The sequence below is a fragment of the Triticum aestivum genome, chromosome 1A (genome assembly GCF_018294505.1).
Source record: "Triticum aestivum cultivar Chinese Spring chromosome 1A, IWGSC CS RefSeq v2.1, whole genome shotgun sequence".
NCBI lineage: Eukaryota > Viridiplantae > Streptophyta > Magnoliopsida > Poales > Poaceae > Triticum > Triticum aestivum.
In genome coordinates, this window is record NC_057794.1 from 563092364 (window position 1) to 563102638 (window position 10275).

Below are 10275 nucleotides of genomic sequence, written 5' to 3' on the forward strand. Positions count from 1 at the left end.
CTTTGTGCAGTTTTCAGAGCTAGTACAAGTTTTATGAGTAGGTAGATTATTCCCCTGCTCTAATCAGTTTGCTGTGCTATTTCTGTCCCATTTCTCTTTGTGTTTGTTTCTGATTAGCGGACTGAATTTTCCTGGATGAATTAGTAGAGATCTGACTTGGAGATAAGAACTACTGTAAAAAAAATCGTAATGACTAGTACAGCTTAACACGGAATTAATTTCGGATCCCTTGATCTGAGAATTAAGCATATTTTTTTGTTGCGGGAGTAGAATTAAGCATGTTAACTAGGCATATGAGCTAGCTAATATAATTATGTAGGAAAGAGCATGCCCTGATGCTTCGGATTAGCACCCAGTGGAATTAGTTCTAGATCCTTTGATTGCAAGCCCAAATATGTGAGCTGGTGGTAATTATGTAGGGATTTTTTTTCATAATGAACTGAACACACACGATGTTTCAGATTAGTATGGAATCAGTTCTAGATCCCTTGATTTTAAAATTGAAGTACCTCAGCTAGCAGTGACTATGCAGAGAAGATGACGTAGGAAACGATAATATATATACACATAAAGTATTTCATACCCACTGTCTCACTACATGATCAAGATCAAATTGACCGTGGCTAAGGTTCAGACATAAAATACATAACCTTGGGTTACACAAAATAGATGATCCGGGACGACAACATCTACGGTCGAAACTGACGACCACACTATTTGCTGCGTCTAACAAACTACGTCTTGCATTGGAGGCCTTCAATTGTGCTCATTCACTTCTTTTTCTGCCCTTTCGGATTCTCCGAAGGAAAAAGTTCCCTTGCTGCTTGCCTAATTGTTCAAAATGTCATGATCATGTACCTGCACCAATGTGTTCACAGTTTATAATCAGTTTCTCATGCTTTTCTTTAGGACCTTATGGATGTATTACCAAACAAGTGGCTTGGACATGCCGAACACTGAGCTATCATTTTCTGTGTGCAGTTTTTTCCAGCACTCCTTGCACGCATATAGCACCATTCGTCTTCTGTTGACACTATTTCAGTTATCTGGATTTTCATCACGTAAAGTTTATCATGTATAGAGCAACAACATATTAAATCATAATAGAAACATCTTTTCAGTCTACAGTACTATTTTTGTTCCCACGCTAATTGCAGGGGAGCCCTAGGTAATTAACTTGTCGAGTTATGAGCTCTTTGCATTCAGAATTATGCATGTGTTGTTAGAATGTGTGTGTGTGTGCATATAGATAACTAAAAAAATACCCCGCACTGCAGAACTTTGTAGGTTGCATTTTTAGGCTTAAATAGAAAGATGAATGATTTTGGAAGTAAAGCAACATTAAATTGCAGCCATATCAAAACGTTAAAGAAAGAAAACCAGAATATGTGAACATATGCAACACTCAGTTGTAGACCTTGCTAACCAATTTTTAAAATTACACATATATTAACGGGGGGATAAACCCCAGGTAGCCTCATCAGCACTTCAACACTTTTTAAGACATCGGTGCTGGCCAAGCCCCTCAACCCGACTGGTCTAAAGGCCGGCCCTTGAGGCCGGCTGATGCCAAAAGACCGCCTCCTAGAAGGCGGCGCACTCCAGAAGGCGACAAGGGCATGGGCCGAATCCTATCAGGCGGCACTTTGCCCCCTCAAAGTTAGCACCCACCTACCACGACAAGACAGGGCGTGACTACAGTGTGACCTGCCACCCCCGAATCCAGGGCGGAACGTGGGCACAGTACGGGTGCACCAAGCGGACACCCCTCGCCTGATGCGGTACTGTAGCCACGCGGCCTGTGACGTTGCCTACGTCAGATAGGGCCATGCTCCCACGACAGGCGGTCGGTATGGCCCGCAGACGGCGAGCCCCACCTGTCCGCGTAACACCAAAAGACGGCGAGGCCAGAGCAGGCGACCACAAGGGGAGGCTGGCTCCTACCAAGCGGCCATCCCTCCCCTTGGAGTCTGTGCGCCATTAACTTGAAGGGACGAGGTGTCACTACTAGGAAAATGCTTACTAGTAGCATTGGTTTTTTTTGCTACCAGTAGCGCTGGCAAACGCACTACTGCTACGGCGCTACAGCTATTTTTTAGCAGTAGCGCTTGTTTGTCCCAGCGCTACTGGTAACTGGAGATAGCAATAGCGCTTTTTAGCAACCCACGCTACTACTATCCTATGTACTAGTAGCGTGCACCTTTTCCCCCACGCTACTACTAGCTAATTAGGAATTAAAAAAATAAAAATTAGATGCAGTACTCAATGGATGGAAATTAGAGACACATCAAGTGCAAAATAAACTAAGGTCACAGAACCATCTCAACTGAAAGAGATCACAAGAATCCATTTAACATCAGACGCACACAACCATCATCAAAACGTGGGTACCTTCCCTAGTGTTCACCACCAACCTAAACAAACAACTTCTCTAGATGTATCTACCAAGGCTCGGAGTTCACACGCCGGTGGACCCGAATCCTCCCTCCCCCCGGACGGTAGCGTCGAGGTCCTCCACCTCGGCGACCTTCGGCGTCGCGATCACCTGGAGGATCATCTGTGCGATGTGGCCGCCGGGCTTCACGGCGAAGTCCGCCTCCGAGTGGTTGAAGAGCACGAGGCCCACCGGGCCGCGGTAGTCCGCGTCGATCACCCCTGCGCCCATGTCGGGAAAGTGAAAACTTGTTAGTACGCGTCAGCGTCCAAATCTAGCTTCAGTACACTCTTAAGATGATACATTTACTACTGAAGAGCTCAATATGTGACAATATGATACATGAAACTGAAGGATAGATATTGACTTTACAAAATGCATTCTAAACCGGCTGAAAGGCTATATAAATTCTACACTAGTGCAGAACCGGGCAATAGCACCGGTTCGTAAGGCCCTTTAGTGCCGGTTTGGTAACCGGCGCTAAAATGTAGGCACTAAAGGTCCCCCTTTTAGTATCGGTTCAGCACGAACCGGTGCTAAAGGGCAACCACGTGGCACGAGCCAGCTTCGGGGGTAGGGAGCCTTTTAGTACCGGTTGGTGTCATCAACCGGTATTAAAATGTTGGGGGGGGGGGGTTGGGTTTATGATTTCTTTTTCATTTAATTTTGTGTTTTCCATTTAATTATTTTTTGTTTGCTGGTATTTTACGATACTACATATTGTACACGTTATGCATATATATAAATAGAATTTCTAATAGAACCGATCATAATATATATATATATATATATATATATATATATATATATATATATATATATATATATATATATATATATATACAATTTCTCCTAATTGGTGCCTTTGGAGCACGATAACAATTGGAAGTGGTTCATGGGGGCGGTAGCGGGTAATAGTATTCTTCTTTGGGATCTATGACCTGGTCGAGCAAAAATCCCGCTATTTCCTCTTGAATTGCTTCTATGCGGCCCTGAGCTAGGAGCTTGTCCCGCACCTCTTTGAACTGTTAAGAAGGAGATCAATATGCATGTGTATTAGTTGTGTGAGTAGATATCGATAATGGTGTAAAATTTGTGAATAGTGTTCTGACAATCGATATCATACCCACTCCTGTCTTTGAGATTTGCTCCTTTCGGACGCCATCATGCGAATGTTCTCGCAAACGTAGTATGCACATAGATCATTCCCCGGCGCCTGCTTCAGGGCCTTTACGAGAATGGAATTTGATCAGATAATAATTAATCAAGCATGATAATTAAAGAGATGACAGCTAGCTAGTACTACTTAATTACTTACCTTGGGTCAATACCATTTCAGACTTTGTTTCCATGGGCCTGGAGTGACCCTGATGAACTTTGCCCAAGCCTTACCCGCCGACAAAGAAAATGAATAAATGGGTTATTAAATAGTTGTTATCAGGAAATGACGAACTAATTAAATAGGCTGAGATATAGTTAATAATGATTGAAATTACCTGTTGACTATCCCCTTCACGATGGTGTAGTCACTTGCTTTCTTAAGTAGTGAGTCTAGTACTTCAACTGTTCCTTCATCAACTTTAATGATTAACAAGATCCAGTGAAATCTGCATGCACACACGTTTGCATGTCTTAATTAAGCGGGCATATGTAAGCAAAAACATGTAGCTATAGCTAGTAGGGAAAAACAGAATTTGTAGTACAAGACAGTGTGACTCACTGGAAGTTGTAAGGAAGTAGTATATCTTCATTGTATTTGAGGCGCTTCAAGAACTGTAGCATGCTTTCCTCTACACTTTTTTCGTGATATGGATCTATTTTCCATGTGTATTCATTAATGATATTTGGGTCAACGAACCCAATGCCATAACATCCACCTTTTTTCATTTCATAAATCTTCATCCTGCATAATAGCACAGAAAAGAATATAGTGAGGATAATTACAGGTAATGATTGATTAAAATGATCACTACAGCTAGCTTGAGACTTAAATTACAGAAAGAAATCACTTACAGACAATAGCAACTGACGATAGATTTGTCGAGTGCGTCTTTATTGTATAGCTGAAATAGTTCCGAATACTCAACGGTCACAGTTTTCTCATGGTAGTAATGCTCCTTGTTGACATTCATCATGAGGAACTCTCGATTGGAAATCTTGGTAATGTCCATGTACCATTGATGCAATTCATACATTCTTGTTGGGAGCTTATTGACCTCCTCTGGCTCGACCAAAGGTTGGCCCCGGGCATATTTCCGTTTTATTTCCTCCTCTCTAGTTGGAGACATGGGCTCGATATCAAGGAGTTGTCCAACAGTGATCCCAATCGATTCAGCCTGCGCAATATGCTCCTCGGTTATTACCACATCGTCCACCCCGGGAACGTTAACGGTTTGCCCACAATAATATTGGGCGCGCCTACTCTCATGTGTTGTTGGCACAACAAGCGGGGGGATTGATTGCGCCGCCTGTTCTCCCAGCTGGGGAACGGTTTTACCGCTCTTTTTGCCAGCTGATTTGCTCGAGCTCGAGCTCGCCTCTTTTCTGTATACGTGCTCGATTTAACTTCCTGAGGTGGCGCTCATAGTCTGTGTCAACAGGCTTGGGAGCTGGTGGTCTAGCCATACGAATGAAGTGGTCAATCTTTTCCACAGGCACTTTCTCCCTTGGCGGCGGTGGCGGTTTCGGTGCAAAATGGGCTTCCACCTCGGCCTTCGATATGGCTACGTTTTCCTCCTCGGACTTGTTGTAAGGCCTCTGCGGAAGAGGCGCGAGGCTTGGACCATATTGAAATCGCTTGCCTCCGCCTGTACCTGCAGTACTACCTCGACTTGTACCGCTACGCACCATAGCTGAGGCGGCTCTCTTTCGTGATTGCTGAGGCGGCAAAGACGGCTGGCGTGGCTGAGTTGGAGGAGGAGGAGTGGCCTGAAGCTGTGCCGGACTTGGAGGAGGAGTGGCCTGAAGCTGTGCCGGACTTGGAGGAGGAGTGGCCTGACGCTTTGCCGGACTTGGAGGAGGAGTGGCCTAAAGCTGTGCCGGACTTGGAGAAGGAGTGGCCTGACGCGTTGGTGGACTTGGAGGAGCAGGAGTCTGCTGACTCGGTGGCGGACTGCGACGAGGAGTTGGATGACGCGGTGTCGGTGGCCTTCGAAAGATGATGCAATCCTTTCTCCATAGGATGATACGATGGTTGGCCTCTCCTAGTGTGTGCTCATCGTCACCTCCAGGAATGTCAAGCTCTAGCCCCGAATATTGGTCCACCACCTCATCAACCAAGACACGAGCATAGCCCGCTGGAATCGGGTTGCAATGGAAGGTTGCCTCGGGGGGATTTGTAAAAGCAAGGGCGTCCGCCACCTTCATGGATATGTTCTTCATTTTGAAGTGTAGCTCGCAGTTAGTGTTCTCCATGATGTCATCCACTGGGTAGCTATCCAGCAATGTGTCGCCCGGGGCGGAACCCACGCTGCTTCTCGGCATGGATGGGACGGTGCTATCCATTGGTGGATCATCCGCTAGCTGCTGAGACCCCCTTTGCTGGCTAAGTGAGTCGATCTGCTCCTGCTGCCGCTGGAATTTGATTGCCAAGTCCGCGTGCGCTGATTCTAGGCCTTGAAGGCGTTCATAGTCTAGCTTCCTCTGCTCCTCCTCCATCTTCCTCTTCTTCTCCTCCGCAATCTTCTTTCTCGCACGGGTTCTGTAGTCGGCGTTCCAGTCCGAAAACCCCTCATACCACGGAATAGCGCCCATGCCTCGTGTTCTTCCCGGGTGTTCAGGATTTCCCAGGGCACGCGTAAGCTCGTCGTTCTCTCTGTTGGGCTCGAACAACCCGGATCGAGCCTCTTCTATTGCAACAAGTAGCTTATCTTCGGCTCCGTCCAGACATGCCTTCTTCGAAACTTTGCCTGTCTTCGGGTCCAACTCCCCCCATGCGCATAGAACCAAGTCCTGCACCTGGGGGGCCAGCTCAATGTTTCTGGAGTGACACCTGCATCCAGCATCTCTTTCTCAGACTTATCCCACTTAGGCATTCCCACCGCATAGCCACCTGGCCCCAGCTTATGGAACTTATCCTTTTTTGCGGCATTGGCCTTGTTTATTCTCGACCGTTCCTTAGATAATTCCGAATCCTTGAATTTCACAAAATCGTCCCAATGAGCACTTTGGTTCTCTAGTGTTCCCTCGAATACTGGAGTCTTCCTTCCTCCGTTGACGTACTTGGCCCATTCACGAATCTTGTGGTTCTTGAATGCAACCGCCATCTTCCTAAGAGCAGCGTCCTTGACTTTCTCCACATCTGCATCTGTGAAATGATCTGGTAGGGTGAAATGTTCCATGAGCGTTTCCCAAAGCAAATGTTTTTGTCTATCGTCGACAAAAGTAACTCCCAGACATGGCTTTGCTGGCTCTCTCCATTCTTGAAGGGAGATCGGGAGTTGGTCCTTCACAAGAACTCCGCACTGACGAACGAACTTGTCCGCAATCTTCTTAGGCGCGAATGGTTCGCCATTAGGTCTGATTGCCTTGATATTGTACTTTACGCCCTCCTTCAACTTTTTGTTCGGGCCTCGTTTCGTCCTGTTGCCTGAAGATTTGCTCGATCTGGATGGCTGAAAGAAGAAAGATCGATTCGTTAATATATCTTCAAGTCATTTAAAACATGTGATGATCACCAGATGCCTGCTTATATAAATATATATACCTCGCCGGTCTTTGTTGTTTCAAGATCAACATTTTCTTCGTCATGTTCATAGTTCATGACTTCATCAATTCGGTCGTCGTGATCGAATATCATATCACCCTCCCCGGTGTTGTTTAGATATCCGGAGCCGTCATAATCTTCTTCATTCTGATCATCATCTGGCCCGCGAGGATTGCATATGATATTGAACAGGGCCTCTTCTCCCTCTCTGCCGGTATTGTCCGCCATAGGTTTTGTTTAACTAATCCAAAAGAAATATATTCAAATTACAATGCATGGATGCAATCAATTAATAAGGAAAAACTGAATCAATCATAGTACATAATAAGCATCATCGAATATAATCTCGAATACGTCGTCTCGAATAATAGATATAATCTCGAATACATCGTCTCGAATAATAGATATAATCTCAAATACATCGTCTCAAATAATAGATATAATCTCGAATACATCATCGGATCATGCGGCGCGGGCGGTGGACACCCAAAGAGAAGGAACCCTCACAGGATCATAGCTGAAGTGAGATCCCTGAAGAAACTGCCAGGTATTGGAGAACCTGCCGCCCTCTAACGCAACCATGTAGCGATGGACGTGCTCGTCCTCCTCCCTGACACGGCGACGTACCACCTCCGGCGGGGCCAGCTCCCTCCGCACCGAAACTGGCCCACACGAACGCCACCAAACGAGATCAGGGTCGACTACCGGGGCCGGGTTCCTCATCAAGCGGCGCCCCCCTCCAGGAAGCACCTCCCAGTGCCAGCCCGGCGGAGCCCAGTCCCGGACATGGGTCAGCCGGATGTCGTCGCGGACGGGTCGACGACGAGGATGCGGGCCGGGCATCGTCGAGAACAAATACTAGCTATATGCCCGCAAAAAGTAACATTTTTTTAATGATTGGATTTTGATAACTAAAATTTCTAACATTTCTATATAACTAACATTCCTATAACATTTCTAACAATGCTATATAACTAACATTTCTATAACATTTCTAATATTTCTATAACTAAAAAACAGAAAAAATTATAACATTTATATATATATAACTAACATTTGTATAACATTTCTAATATTTCTATAACTAAAAAAAGAAAAAATTCTAACTTTTTTATAACTATTTCTATAACTAAAAAACAGAAAAATTGCTAACAATTCTAACTTTTCTATAACATTTCTAACAATGCTATATAACTAACTATTTCTATAACTAAAAAAAGAAAAAAATCTAACATTTTTATAACTATTTCTATAACTAAAAACTAAAAAATTGTATGTGTGTGTGTGTGTGTGCGCGCGCTCACCGGCGAGGCGAGAGGCGACGGGGGGCGGCAACGGGGATGGTGACGGGCGCGGCGACGACGGGGATGGTGACGACGGGGACAGGGATGGGGCGGTGACGACGGGGACAGGCCGGGGCGGCGACGACGGGGACGGGGCGACGATGATGGGGACGGGGACGACGCGGGACGGGCCGGGACGGTGTGGCGGTGACGACGGGGACGGGGATGACGGGGCGGCGACGACGGGGACGGGGCGGCGACGGGGGTGGCGACGAGGGATATGGAGACGGGGGCGGCGGGCGACGGGGCAGAGGAGAAGAAGCAGATGAGAAACTGAAATTTTTGAAGTGTTTAGTTATATAGGATGGACCTTTAGTACCGGTTGGAGCCACCAACTGGTACTAAAGGCCTGTTTTGGCCAAGCCAAGCGACGGGAACCGCACACCCTTTAGTATCGGGTGGTGGCTCCAACCGGTACTAAAGGGGGGTGTCGGTGTCAAAACCGGCGGATCTCGGGTAGGGGGTCCCGAACTGTGCATCTAGGCCGGATGGTAATAGGAGGCAAGGGACACGAAGTTTTACCTAGGTTCGGGCCCTCTCGATGGAGGTAAAACCGTACGTACTGCTTGATTAATATTGATGATATGGGTATTACAAGAGTTGATCTACCACGAGATCAGAGAGGCTAAACCCTAGAAGCTAGCCTATGGTATGATTGTTGATGTGTATGTTGTCCTACGGACTAAAACCCTCCGGACTAAAACCCTCCGGTTTATATAGACACCGGAGAGGGTTAGGTTACATAAAGTCGGTTACAATGGTAGGAGATCTGAACATCCGTATCGCCAAGCTTGCCTTCCACGCCAAGGAAAGTCCCTTCCGGACATGGGACGGAGTCTTCAATCTTGTATCTTCATAGTCCAGGTGTCCGGCTGAAGGTATAGTTCGGCTATCCGAACACCCCCTAATCCAGGACTCCCTCAGTAGCCCATGAACCAGGCTTCAATGACGACGAGTCCGGCGTGCAAATTGTCTTCGGCATTGCAAGGCGGGTTCCTCCTCCAAGTACTTCATAGAAGATTTTGAACACAAAGATAGTGTCCGGCTCTGCAAAATAAGTTTCCACATATTGCCATAAAGAGAATAATATTTACACAAATCTAATCTGCTGACGTATTCCGTAGTGTGACATCACACCACGGCCAAGCTTTTATTCGAACCGTTTTACTGTCCCATCTTAGCGCGTTACGCGAGGCGGTCTCCATGGCACGTCTTGTTAAAGCAGAGATCGTGTCCCCTTATTTCGGGATTCTCATCAATACGGGCGTGGGTAATCCAACCGCGCCATTGATTACGGCGCTTGGAGATAAGCGAGTTTTACCAGGCTGGTGGGGACACGTTGTTGCGTCCACCCATAAGGGATAAGGATCCACCTTTTCACCCATGCCTTCTTCCTCCTTTGCCTATCCATTCTTGCGCACTCGAGCTCCAGCGCCCAAGTCCGCACTACCACCTCAACCTTCTCCAGTCACGTCCGGAGCGGGAGGCAAGTGGATGGTCTCCTCTGTCACGGAAGGACACATCAAAAAGCTGAGGAAGGACGGATATCTGGCTAGCGATATCGCACACCGGCTTCCTGAAAAGGGGCAGCTCATCCCCACTCCTAGGCCCCATGAGAGGGTGGTATTCCTCCCCCATTTTCTCCACGGACTAGGCTTCCCTCTACATCCATTTGTCCGGGGGCTCATGTTGTACTACGGCCTGGATTTCCATGATCTGGCCCCGAACTTCGTCCTCAACATCTCGGCGTTCATCATCGTGTGCGAGGCGTTCCTCCGCATTGGCCCCCATTT